The following is a 14,016-nucleotide window of genomic DNA, read 5'->3' on the forward strand; positions in this document are numbered from 1 at the left end:
GATAGTGTTTGTGAGAGAGTATGATAGTGTTTGTGAGAGAGTATTATAATAAATATATGTGACTATGATAGTGTTTGTGAGAGAGTATGATAGTGTTTGTGAAAGAGTATGATAATAAATGTATATGACTATGATAGTGTTTGTGAGAGAGTACGATAATAAATGTATGTGACTATGATAGTGTTTGTGAGAGAGAATGATAGTGTTTGTAAGCGAGTATGATAGTGTTTGTGGGAGAGTATGATGTAATGTGAGCGCAAGACTGAATTATTTCTCCAACGGCCTCTAAAATCACTGAGCCTCCATAATGATGCCACTATGTACATATTCATCATAGATTGGTTTATTCAGTTATTCAGTATTAGAGTCTAATATTGTATTCCTTATTCCCTCATGACTTTATACAAACTGCACAATGTAAATATTTTTTCTACTTCTTTTCTTGATTGGTATGTTGAATTCTCATATTCCTTTATCCTCTACTGTATAATACATAGCTGTGGTGTATGTCCTCGGTTTTTATTTGTATAGTTTATTCTTCTTCTCTTGTCACTCTCTTCTCTTATCAATCTGATATAATTTAAAGTGTCAAAATATATAATACATGTTTGTCAAATTTGCTATTAAGCCAAATTAAAATGTCAGGAAGGATGTTGACAAATAGGAGAGGAACTGTCTATGACGTCAAAGGGAAGTTGTTGGCATACAGCCTCAACCGTAGCCCGTATCCCATAGTGACCATATGCTGGACACCACTGGGAAACTGGGCCGAAGAAAACAGGGTGACGCATTAGACACACAAACAAACTCCAGGAAAGCTGGCACCTAATACAAATGCACATAAGCACACCTAACCACGTCAGTGCAATCCCAATGTATCTTAATGCAGCACTCACTGACGTCTCGCTCACACGGAGGGTAGCGTTTCTAATTCCACTGTGGGTTAGAAAGAACACAGAAGGCTAATATCTGCAGAATCTCCAAACGGGAGAAAGAGCACACCTCTATCCCCATGAGATCATCCTAACTGAGGGAGAGAGATAGGAGAAGGACAGGGGGAGAGAGATGCAGACAGACAGGGAGAGGGGAAAAAAGGTCTGAGACAGAGTCAGACAGAAGAGAAAACAGGAGGAAGAGAAAGAAGCACATTATCTCTGTGTAGCGTCCTGGAAGGAACAGCCTGTTGCAGAGTGATACCTATCAGCTCCCTGGCTGTTTCGGGAGATATTACTGCACTGTGGTGTACTTTACTCAGATAAAACCTCCCCAAGTCTGATAGAAAAACTCAGGAGACAGATAGTGGTGAAGGTGAAAGGGAAAGACACAGAAGGACTGTCAGACACATTGACAGACAAAAGAATAGCTGATCACTTCCTTTCATGTTAAAGGTCTAATCGGTAAGATAAGGCAGAATGTGTCCTTTGGTGAGTCCTTGTGTCAAAATGATACATCAAATGACAACAAATGCAACAATGCAGGCAATGGTATCATGATGTCCCAGCAGAAATCAAACCCACACAGTTGTTTAATATTAGAGGTCCCTTATTATACCCTATTAACCCAAGTTAAACTAGGTCCTGGTGCCCTAATGAACATGTCTGTGTCAGGCTTTAGTCAAAATATCATAAGGATGAAGCACAATAGCAGTTCAATAACTCTGCCAAAACAGCCTTTTTCAGAACGCTCGGTTTTGTGCCTGGTCATTTACATGTGAATGAGACCCAGGTAAACACACATCGCCACAGTGTCGCCACTTATCACCTATTGTCATGCACCGTCGTCACAATCCCCACTCCATATACCTCATAGTAATGTCTGTTTACCCGTTGTTACTGAGTTTCACCGTAATGCAGAGTGACCACGATTTTGGCTTCTCGCGATCATAAAAACATTAAAATCGAAGAAAAACTATTAATGTGCCGCCCAGCATGTAAATTCCCATGCTAGAAAAAGACCCTGAATGCACCAGTGTTACTGTGGCTGAAAGTGACGTGTGTGGATCAGCAACACGAGGAGAGAACGTGGAAACACGACAGAAAGGCAGCCTTTGGTAGAGAAGAAATGCAGGACAACATCTACATCTTTCTGCAGTGCTTTCAAACGCATGCTCCTCATATAACCGATCCACACACGCCACTCGCTAACCACAGGCACGTAACTGGTGCGTTCAAGGTGTCCCTCCAGCATAGGAATTTACACACACGATCAACAACAAAGGGCTTGTGTAGCTTGTGAACATTTTTTTCATAAATAAAATATATCCTCTGTATACACAAGTCCTCTGAGGCTGGAAGTTTGTTTAAAACACTGTGCTCCGCTGTGCAGCCACTCTTCCTCCTTGCCTGCACTCTCGTATTTCACAGGGACAAGGGGGAGCTACCGTGGAGCTGTGAAGTACTCTGCCTGGCGGGGTGCCAACATTCACCTCATTCAAAACATGACTGAGTCTTGTTTGTTCACATTTTGGGGACTGGTATGGCCCACTGAGTCCCAAATATAAGTACTAAAAGATGAAAAAGTTGATTTTGCACAATAGGGGACCTTTAAAGGGATACTTTATGCTACTACAATTGTGGTTGTACGATTTGACGCACTGTCAACAGTGACTTTGTTGCATCTGTGGTAGCTGGACAGTTGACTGATAACATAGCCACTAAGCACAAGGCTCACCTAATACAATATTCCAATTTATTTGACAGTGCACGGTACCATAGTATAGCTTCTCGTATTAAAAAGTTGAAACAGAAGTTTTAAAACCATTTACTCTCCAACACCAAACTCCAAACAGAAAATATGTGTTTTTGGGTCACAGGAGCTGCTGGTCTGCTGGTGCCTTGTTTTGTAATTTTGTGTCACTGAAAGATGGATTTCAGATGCCAAATACAACTAAAATGACTCAGATGTGGTACTCCTCACCAATAAAGAGTAAAAAATATATTGTGAAAAGGGTCAGTACACAAGTAGTCAATCAAAATGGTTAAAGTGTCAAAATCACAACAACTAGCAATGAGATCTAAGAAACAGAGAAGGTCACACACAAGAAAAAAACTCACTAAAGGCTGAAATGCCTTTCGGATTCAGATGAGAATTGCCAGGAACTGAAAAGTGACCATTGGCTTAAGACTGAGGAGGGCTAATTGGACACAGCTTCAACACAGGAAGTGGCGTCTAACAAATTGTGACCTGTCTGAGAGCTGATGTTACAGCACAGTCACAAAATAACACATTTGGACTCACGGACTGGCAGCAGTGGGTTGACAGCTGTGTCCTGTGAAGTAGAATAGCTGATTTTCTCTAAGGACTTTGGTGTGAGTTTGCTGTTTACAAATGATCAGTGATTATATAGTTCTTTTCTAGTATTGATGACCACTCAAAACTGATTTTAAATAACAGTTTTGGGAGTCAGGGGACTTGAATGGTAGCATCATCACATACCGATATACCTGTAGTGTCACTAGATTCCGTGAGATCAGTGCGAAAAATGGCGGCGCACATCTAGAGCAAACATTTCCTCTGCACATTGCCAACTAATCTGAGGCCAAATAGTAATAACAGTAGTAATAACCAACAGTAAGACAAAACAGAAGATTGGATAACTTAGAGGAGTACATCGATGTGTGTTTTCACCGACTAATAATGGAGCAAACACCAAAAACAACCTCGACAACCTTGTCAAAAAGAAGCCGCTCTGGGGACTCACCCGAAGCAGCCTCATCTCCCGGAACAACTCCTACGCCGGACCATGACTTTTTGGAGATCCTTACCTCCATTAATAGGAAGCTCTTGTGTTTTGATGCTCGACTCTCACTAATGGAGATACTCCACAAAGAGTTTCAGACACTGCAGGAGTCACTGGAGTTCAGCCAGCAACAGTTGGCTGAGCTCGCGGCTGAAAATGCCAACTTAAAAAACTCAGTAGCGTCGCTCACCAAAGAAACCAGCCGTCTCTCAAACGAAAATTAAAACATCAAGGAAACGATCATTGATCTCCAGGCGAGGAGTATGAGGGACAACCTGGTTTTCTCTGGGATTCCGGAAAAAACTGAAGAGGACCAAGAAGTGACAGTGAGAGATTTTATACAAAAACAACTCAAGGTCCCGGCTGAAATTCAAAATTCTGAGGATTGTGGTCTTGATTGCGGAACCCAGCTACGAAAGAATACACCTTCTTCTCACCAGTACACAACTCCTACTCACGACTTGACTTCTTCCTGACCAGTAGCTCAACTCTAGCAAATATTGCAGACACTTATATTCACCCTATCACTATCAGTGACCATGCACCAGTCTCACTAAACATAACTGAAAAGGCAGTTGACCCCCCCAAGCAGAAACTGGAGATTTAATACATCATTGCTAAATGACCCAAACTTCATCAAATACATCAAGGGGGCAATCTTTCTGGTGTTCAATAACCTACCAGGAACTTCCCAAAGTGTTCTCTGGGAGACGGCTAAAGCAGAAATGAGGGGTGGAATAATCTCCTTCTCCTCATTTAAAAAGAAAAAAGACAATATATTTGAAATAGAAAAATTAAAACACTGGAGACTGCTTACACCACTTCACAAGACAAACACCTTTTGAACAATATAAGACAATTAAAACTTGAATTAAATAAAATAATTGAAAGGAAAGCACTGTTCCAACTGGAAAGGCTACACTTGGAAAAGATTTTTAGCTAACCAACTTAAAATAAATAAAGAAAAAACAACTATCCATTCCATAAAAGACCCTGGAATTTAACCCACACACCAGAGGAAATAAATAACATCTTTAGAGACTTCTACAAAAACCTATACTCATCCAATAATACCTCATCTAGTACAGAGATAAACACTTTAAACTCTATAAATCTGCCAACACTTAACAATTAACAGATCAACACCATAGAATCTCCCAGGACTAGACGGATTCCCAGGGGAATTCTACACAACGTTTTGGCCCATACTGGCACCCATATTTCATAAAATGGTAATGGAAATTAAGGAAAGTGGCACTCCAAGTATAACACAGCACATATCTGTCTCCACCTTAAACCGGATGAAGACCCCACACCCCATCCAGCTACCGCCCAATCTCACTCATAAATGCAGATCTTAAAATCATCTGCAATGCCTTGGCGAGGAGACTGGAAAAAATCACCCCCTTCATAATTCAACCAGACCAGACAGGATTTATTAAGGGCAGACACTCAACAAATAATACACGCAGGCTAATTAATATAGTAGACTATTGCACAATCAATAAACTTAAATCAGCAATTATGTCACTGCATGCAGAAAAAGCAGTTGATAGAGTAAACTGGAAATTCCTCCTTGCTACAATGGATAAATTTGGATTCAAACAAAACTTCGTCTCCTGGATCAAAATTGTTTATAGTTCGTCCAGAGCCTCGGACAAATGATCAAACAACCCCAACCCCAAACATTAAATACCTGGGAATTAGTATATCCTCTAGGATCTCAGACCTGACTCAACTAAATTATACAACCCTACTTAAAACAATTTAAAATGATCTCCAACGATGTCCAAAAATTAATTACCTCTTCTCTATGATCCCCACCAAACCCTCGCCAACCTGGTTTAAATCATTAGATTCAGCCACAAAATTCAGTCTAAAAACCCTTCGAAAAGCAAAATCGTATAGAGGATTAGAATTCCCAAACTTTCATAGTTACTTCCTGGCTAATAAACTACAGTATGTCCAAAAATGGATAAAACCTGGCCCACTGGAAAGTCAATGGTTAGACGTCGAAAAAACATTCTGCAAAGATATCCAAATTTGTGATCTACCTTTCATCAGTACAACCATTAAACAGCACCAATGTTTTAAAAGCATAACTATAAGTACCTCCCTCTCAGCCTGGTGGGAATTTATTAAAATCACTAGGTTCTCACCCTGTAAACTCACCCTAATCTGGAATAATCCTGACATCCTGCAAAATAAAGTAATAAGGTACTTGGAACAAATACTCGAACATAACACATTCATACCATTCCAGAACCTGGTGGACAAATATAACCTCCACAGTAGTAAGTTTCTCGAGTACCTGCAAATTAAATCTGTAATAGGGACAAGGTTTAATACTAGCAAATGGGAACTAGAATAGACAAGAGACAAATATCAGCCAACACGTCAGAATGGGGTATTCACAATCAAACACCCGCTTAAACTGTAATAAAGACAAAGCAGATAAATACATGCATGCTATATGGATGTGCACACCTGTACATACATTCTGGTATAAGATATGTGAGGACCTATCAGCATGCATAGATCACACTATACCACCTACTCCTGCACTGTGTATACTGGGAGATTTAAGTCAAATAAATATAGAAACAAGGAAAAAACACATGCTAATTACTAGCCTAAGCATCACCAAGAAAACATCCTCATAAACTTGAAAAACAAAAAAAACATAACTACAAGCCTATATAGAAATCTTCTGCTCGACCACATCTCTATGGACAGAATGTCTGCCTCAAATAAAAAACAGTCGGCCAACTTCGATTCTACCTGGGCACCTTTAATTAACTATATTATTTAGAGCAGTGGGGGGGCCGGCGTCTCTGATTATATAAGTATTTTGTAAGTTTTCCTTTAATTAATCATGATTATGATGATAATGAAACACAGGACACAGTTTTCAGGCAAATAAAAATTATTTTATTAAGTAACTGTTAGGAAGGTGTAGCAATGCTAGGATCCAAAAAATGCAAGAGAGGGGAATCGGGATGAATGAATGACGGTTAGGCTTTATTGCTCCTCTGACAAAATGAAATAACAAACCATGAAAACGATGAACTGGTTCGTAACAAAAATAACAAAACTTTTTCTCACTTGAGCGTTCAAAAATACTTGCGATCAGACTTGGAAGAATGATTTCTCCGTGTAGCATAAACGACGCACTGACACTGACTGAGGGAAGTGAGGACATTATAAAGGGGAGAGGAAATCAAGGGCAGGTGTGTGTGATTACTGAGGATCACCAGGTGCAGTGCATGAGGGAATTAAGGGAAGGTGTGTCAAGGTGGATGCATTGCCAGCGCAACAGGAAGCGTGAGTGTTTACCAAAATAAAACGGGAAGTGAACCTAAACCAACACCAAAACATGACATGAACTAAAAATGTGACTTAAAACAAACTAAAACACTAACTCAACAACAAAGCACTAACAGATCTGCGTCCTTGTGACAGTAACTCAGGAATACTGTTTACATTTTTCAATTTGAAATGTACTAAGGAAGTTGTGCCAATAAATAAACAAAAGAAAATACTCCTACTGTCTCTCTGTATTTTTGCCCTCCGGTGTCCTAGGAAGTAAGCCATTAGGGTCCCATTTCAGTGATCAGTCGTTTTTTCACAGCTTCAACATTTGCCATGTCACGGAACATGGGGAGATCAAAAGAAAAGGATTTAAACTGGTAACGATTTTGCTGTGAGACACCAATCCTAACCACTGCATCACCATGCTTTGCCCACAAGAAAATCCAAACAAGTCAAGTATGCAAGTGCAAAAATTAGTTTTCAACAGTGTGAAGCATTCAGGCTGAATCTCATCACCATCAAATCAAAAATGCATCAAGTCTTCCACATGGAAAGTCTTTGGGAAATCAGTTGTCACGTTTGGGATTTAGTGATCTTTCAGACGATGCCGTTTAATGTCCCCCAGCCTGTCACACACCTCTGATGATTCACCCCGCTGTGCCGCCTGCGTGGCAGTCTGTCTCTCAGTCTGTCGTACCACTCCTGGGCTCCAGATTGAATAACTAATGATTAATATCAACACAGCCTCTGACAGGGGGACTGATTTAACACAACCATCGATCCAGACCTTGAGGTGTCACAAAAAGCCGCAGATTGAACCGCGGGCAAGGTTTTTGGGAGACTAAATTATCTGAGCTCCACGACCTCAACTCTGTGTGCATTGTTAAAAATGCTGCCTTTTCCAATCCCTGCTTTATTTATTTCAGTTTGCTTCACAATCGTAAATCCCAAAAAATATTGGATGGGACGGTGGCGCATTGCATTCACATAATAATAAAAAAAATCTGGTTATCTGGTAATTGCAAGATATGAATACGCATGATATCAATGACGCACACGTCTGGGGTGCTTTCAACAAACAAGGTACCGACTCTTGTCCAAATATGACTGGCTTCATTCAATGATTGAAACAAATATATTAACATTAATGAAACGTTTATATGCAGTGCACGCTCCCTCGCAAAGCAGCCGCGCGTATATGCATTTTCACCTCTGAATATCTGATAAAGATCTCGTAATTACAACATAATTATCTCATTATTATGACATAAAGATCTAGTAATTATGAGAAAGATAAAGATCTTGTAATTATGAGACAAAGATCTCTTTTTTTATTATTATGTGATGTATTATGCAGTGCGCCACCATAGGATGGTGTATGAACCTTCACTTACTGTCTACTTATATATATCCGTGTTAAGTTATCGACAGCTTCATTGAAAAACCACATGCACTCTGTATATTTACCAGTCGTGACTTTTCAGAGATTGGATGGGGCAGAGGGGAAGTGAGGACATGGGCGGAGGTAGGCATGAAACCAAAAAATGTATTTGTATTGTCGTTTTCCATCTGTGTTTTGTCACTTATGTGACTGTAATAGTGTATTATACAAACATTAAAATAATTGGATACAAAAAAGGCGCAGCTAGAAATAAGCATTATAAAAAAGAGCAAATAGCTTTGAATAAAGAAATATGTATGTACAGTATGCACTGTACACAACACTAAAATGTTCCTGATTAGATAGATAAAGTTTCGAGTCGTCTTTAATAGACTATGATATCAATTTAGTACATTATGTTCCCATACTGACAATAAAGTACAGTGGACACCAGTGTGATCGTGAGCGCTGACTGCTAGTTATCATGGCGCTGCCCAATTAAATCACCAATATCAAGGTTTCAAAATGGGAGTGTAGATTCGTATGTGACATCATTACCAGTTGCCCAGATGCTAGAGTCTGTTGGGGCCCTAAGCAAAAATTCCCAGGGGGCCCTTCCGACCAGTGTTCATTACCTTTATGTTATAAATAATCTGACACCAAAGAAAAAAGTATGAATTCAAACAGGTTTTTTATTCGAAATGAATTAAATAACATGGAAAAAACCTTGTAATTTTAAAAATAAATAAAGTATGTAAAAAAGGAAATAACAATAAAATACTGTAAATAGCTTTTAAAATACTATATCAACTTAGTTAAAAAATATATACATTACAATGTAAATAGCTCACATTATAAACTTATAAACAAAATATAACGTACAGAAGTTAAATAGTTTTCTTGGGGGTACTAAACCCACATCAGGCAATTCCTCATGAACACCTTTTAATCACTGCTTCTACTAGTTAGCGTTAGCGTCAGCTAGCGTTCTGACACTAATGTTAGCAGCCCTCAGGCTCAGAGTGTCGGGGGCCCCCTATCGGCTCGCCTTGCCTATTCACAAGCTGCGCGTCTGCAGTTGCCACTTGGCTGTGCTATACCAATATTTACTGTAAATATACCATTCTGGTCTAATGCAGACATACATTTTGAATCACAGACCAAAGATGACAGATTTGAAACAATGGTCACTATTTCTCTGGTTGAGGTGACTAAACTGTGCATCCATATGGCACACTGTGAGAGGTTCAGATGCAGCTGTTGTCACATCAGTCGCAGGTAAAGTGATTTCAAATATCTTTAATGATAGTCTTTATCTCAGTGAAGCTCCCAGGTTGACTTTCCAGGCTTTTAGTTTGTGTATTCCTTCAGACAGAATGTATAATAAAGTGCTGGCAAATTGTTTAATGTGAGCTGGAGCTGTACCTACAATCTGGCAGGGACTGGCAGCAGGAGCAGGTTTCTTAATCTGGGTTTGGAAGACATCCAGGTGTTCCTGATTGCTATTACCGATGGTGAGCCGGTGTGTGGAGACCAAAGGGGCAGGGAAGCAAAGAAAAATAAAGAAAAGGACAGACAAAATGGGTAAGAAATAAATAGAATATTTAGAATTTGGCAGTGTTCCACTGGAGCCATTGTGGAATGTTTCAGCAGACAAAAGCACAGGTGAGCACAGGTGATAGTAATTACATTATAAATGAATCAGTTCATATTAGTCAGTGAAGCAGCATGAACTCCTTCACTGAAGAAGCTAGTTTGAAAATTACCATGCTGACTTCTGTGATTCTTCTACTGTGTCTCATGTAAAAATGGCTGCTGAGCATGGTGACAGTAGACTGTATTATGCACATTATGTCTCTTCCTGGTTTTCAATAAGCCAGCTCAGGTTTTTCTGATAAGGTGTCTGCCAAAGATGCAGAGATGTTTCGACAATCGGTGTCTGCAGAAGTTACCAAGAGTTTTCATACGCTCACTGTCTATATCCTGCTTTATCCTCCACATTAGGGTCACGGGTCACTGATGCCAATCCCACCTAGGGTGAAAGGTGGGGTACATCCTGTACAGGTTGCCAGTCCATTGCAGGGGCCAATACACACAGAGACAAACAACCATTCACAACACATGGTAAAAACTCTGTTTTGCACTCTGGGAGGAAACCCTAGTCCCCGGGGAAAACTCCCTGGGAGAACATGTAATGTACAGATACAGAAGAGCCCTCAGTCTGACCAGGTCGCAGACCCTGGTCTTTTTGCTGTTTGGCAATGGCACTACTAAAAATTCTAGAATTTAGTGGAGGCTATGCAAATAGGGATGTAGCAATGATCCACTTCTATCCCCTCATGATGCTTATATTTACGTGTCTCCCTAGTCACAAGTAAGTAAAGAATGAAATAAAAATAGATATAAATTAAGACAATGAATGTGAACGATTTTCAAGAATAGGCTATATGTTCACTTAAAATGTTCAAGTTTGCCATCAAAGACTAAGAGAAAGTTAATAGGCCTGGATTTTTAAGCATATCCAGATTATTTCTAGCTTAATGATGGTCATGGTCTTATGTACAGATAGAGGTTGGATATACTCATCAGTGTCATAAATTTAGGATGGCCGTCTCACAGTATGAGTGCTGCTATGACGTACGATTACATTTTGGATGCCAACTTCAATGAATGTCATTGCAGTCTTGCAAAAAGCGTGATTTGTAATGATCTCATAAGACACAGTCTGGCAGCCTGGCATAATGTCAAACTTCTGCTCTAATTCTGGAAGTCTACAATAAGGTATGCACTTTCCCGGTTCACTTTGTTACTGTCTGGTGATTTTTATTAACTGAACGCTTCATGAAAAATGAGAATCAAATTGATGGTAAACTGAATAAGGGAGGAATGGTGTGTCGAGTTGCAGGAAAAAAAATCAACACACTTCCAGAAAAGGGTCTGTATTATCTTACTTACACTATACCTTCTGCCTTGACTTTTGTAACCCTATGACACGTATACATTTACACACAATGGTTGTAAAATTGAAGAGTCCACAGGGGAGGAGATTAAGTGCCTAAAAGAGGTTTAATGACATTACAAAGAGAAGCCAATAAAATTATAGAAGATATTCTTAACTTAGACAGAATCTCAGTGATCTGTAATGGGAGTCCTGTGGCTTATAAAAGCCTTTGCCTGAAATAAACAGTCTCTCATTTTTCCTCTCACTCTTTCAAACACTTTCAATCCCTCGCTGTCATTTCTTTTACTCAGACATAATGTAATGTTTGTGGCTCACTCAAGAATTTCCATGAAAATAATAAAAAAAAAAATTTAAAGCGGCCATAGAGTGGTCCTATCGCACATATATGTTAGTTATGGAGGTCTACTTACATACATTAACTTGTTTTTATGGTCAAAAACCTCCTAGTTGCTGTAAACGAGCCGATAGAAATCTCTCCTCACTGAAGCTCTCGTCAGACGCGCCGTTTCACACTGAAATCTCACCCCCAGAAGACAGACTGTGTTGTGATTGGCCTTTTTACGACTTTGACCCGGAGTAGGACACAGAGTCGGAAGGTGCGACACCTCCAAAACAGACGCTCTTCTTCTTCTGCGGTTCAATGTACGCAACCTGATGTGCCTGGACGAGAGCCCGGACCAGGAGGATCTGCTGTTCAGGAGAAATGCTGTTTCCGTAACCAGAGCAGGTTTTCGGAGATCTCGCTGAGCCCGAGATTACAATCCAACACAGCGAAACTTCAGGGCTTCATAAACGAGGTAATGGCGCAGATACACACCTATAAAATGGCGTTAATTGGAACTTCCGTTCTATGGCCGCTTTAATGCCACAGTTGACACTGCAAAAAGAGCCCTATTTGAAATATAAAGAAATATTCTTAAATTGATTTAAAACATAAATAAATAAAAAAACAGCAAGTCTAATCAATGTTGGATCTTTCACATACAAAACTCACTTGCCAAGTTTATTTTTCATTATAGGCAAAACATAGCAACAATTTCCCATAAATGTTGCTTATTTTATGTTCTTATAATACATTTTTGCATAAATAAGTAAGTTTACATGACATTAAAAATGCATTGTGTGTGCATGTGTGTCTGTGCTTTAAAATACATGCAACACAACTTCATCAATCAAATCAAATTTCTAATACATGCTTATTATTTGATTGGCAGCCTTGTGAGTTCTCCTCTACTGTAGAGTAGAGTAGACATATGAGCTATACATACATGTTAAGAATTACCACCCAGCAGCTGTATGCCTCTGCTCTTTCAGTTTTTTTCTTCTTTTTTTTTTGACAGTTCAAACAGTTAAAATATCAAAAACATAATTTGACCTTTATGCGAGTCTAACTGAACATTTGGGCCAAATTCTGAAGGATTCTCTCTAAGGTTTCAGGTAATACATGCACAGGTTTTATGAGGTGACCTTGGTGTTCACCCTCAAAATCTAAACAATTCATCCTAGTGTCCAAATAAATGCTTGTGCCACATTTGAAGACATTCCCTCTCTTGAGATGTCGTCTTTTCAAGAATGGGGTGGACATGGGACAATTCTCTGTGGAGAATGGACATGAACCTATTGTTTTATTGCTCACCGAGATGGAACTTCTCCATCATCTCTGTAAAAAGAAAAATCATTGATTGTCACTGTACTGTGACAACTTGGATGTAGTGTAAAAAAAAAGATACTCGTGTGTGTTTGGTTTCTCTCTGGGTTTCAGGCTCCATCCCACAGTCCAAAATTCTTTGTTCATTTCATTATTCTGTTATTTGGGCTAAGAAGCCTACTACAGGATTCCCACGGGTCCTTAAAATCCTTGAAAGTATCCATCCATCCATCGATCTACCGCTTTATCCTCCACCAGAGGGTCGCAGGGGGTGCTGTGCCTATCTCAGCTGACATAGGGCGATAGGTGGGGTACACCCTGGACAGTTCACCAGTCCATCGCAGGGCCACATATAGAGACAAACAACCATTCACTCACACTCTCACACCTACGGTCAATTTAGAGTGACCAATTCACCTTATCCCCATATCGCATGCTTTTGGACCGTGGGAGGAAGCCGGAGAACGCACACACAGGGAGAACATGCAAACTCCTTGCAGAAAGGCCCTTGTTCCGAAGTTGTTTCAAACGGGGCTCGAACCCAGGAACCCGGGTCTTCTTGCTGCAAAGGCAAGAGTGCTAACCACTACACCAACCGTGGGCCCTGCCCTTGAAAGGGTGCTCAAAAACAGACATGGGTCATTAAAAGTGCTTGGATTTTGTACGAGAAGGAAGTTAAAGCTATACTTAACTTTCTTGCATGTCTCACAGCACTTGAACATGAACACCTCCGCCTCCCTCAAAGTCCCAACCTCCGTGGCGGAACGGCAGCAGCCATGCGCATGCGTGATTCATTAGCAGCCTGGAGGCAGAGTGCAGAGGTTGTCCTCGCTGCTCTGACTGTAGGCTGGGACTGCGGAGGTGTCCATGCTTTGGGAGGTGATCCCGGCAACGCACCCTGCTTATTGAGCTTAGTAACTGCAGAGTGATACATGCTTCCACATGAGAGTCTCCAAACACCACAAAAAGGCAGA

This window comes from Microchirus variegatus (assembly GCF_963457635.1).
Source record: "Microchirus variegatus genome assembly, chromosome: 8".
Classification (NCBI taxonomy): Eukaryota; Metazoa; Chordata; class Actinopteri; order Pleuronectiformes; family Soleidae; genus Microchirus; species Microchirus variegatus.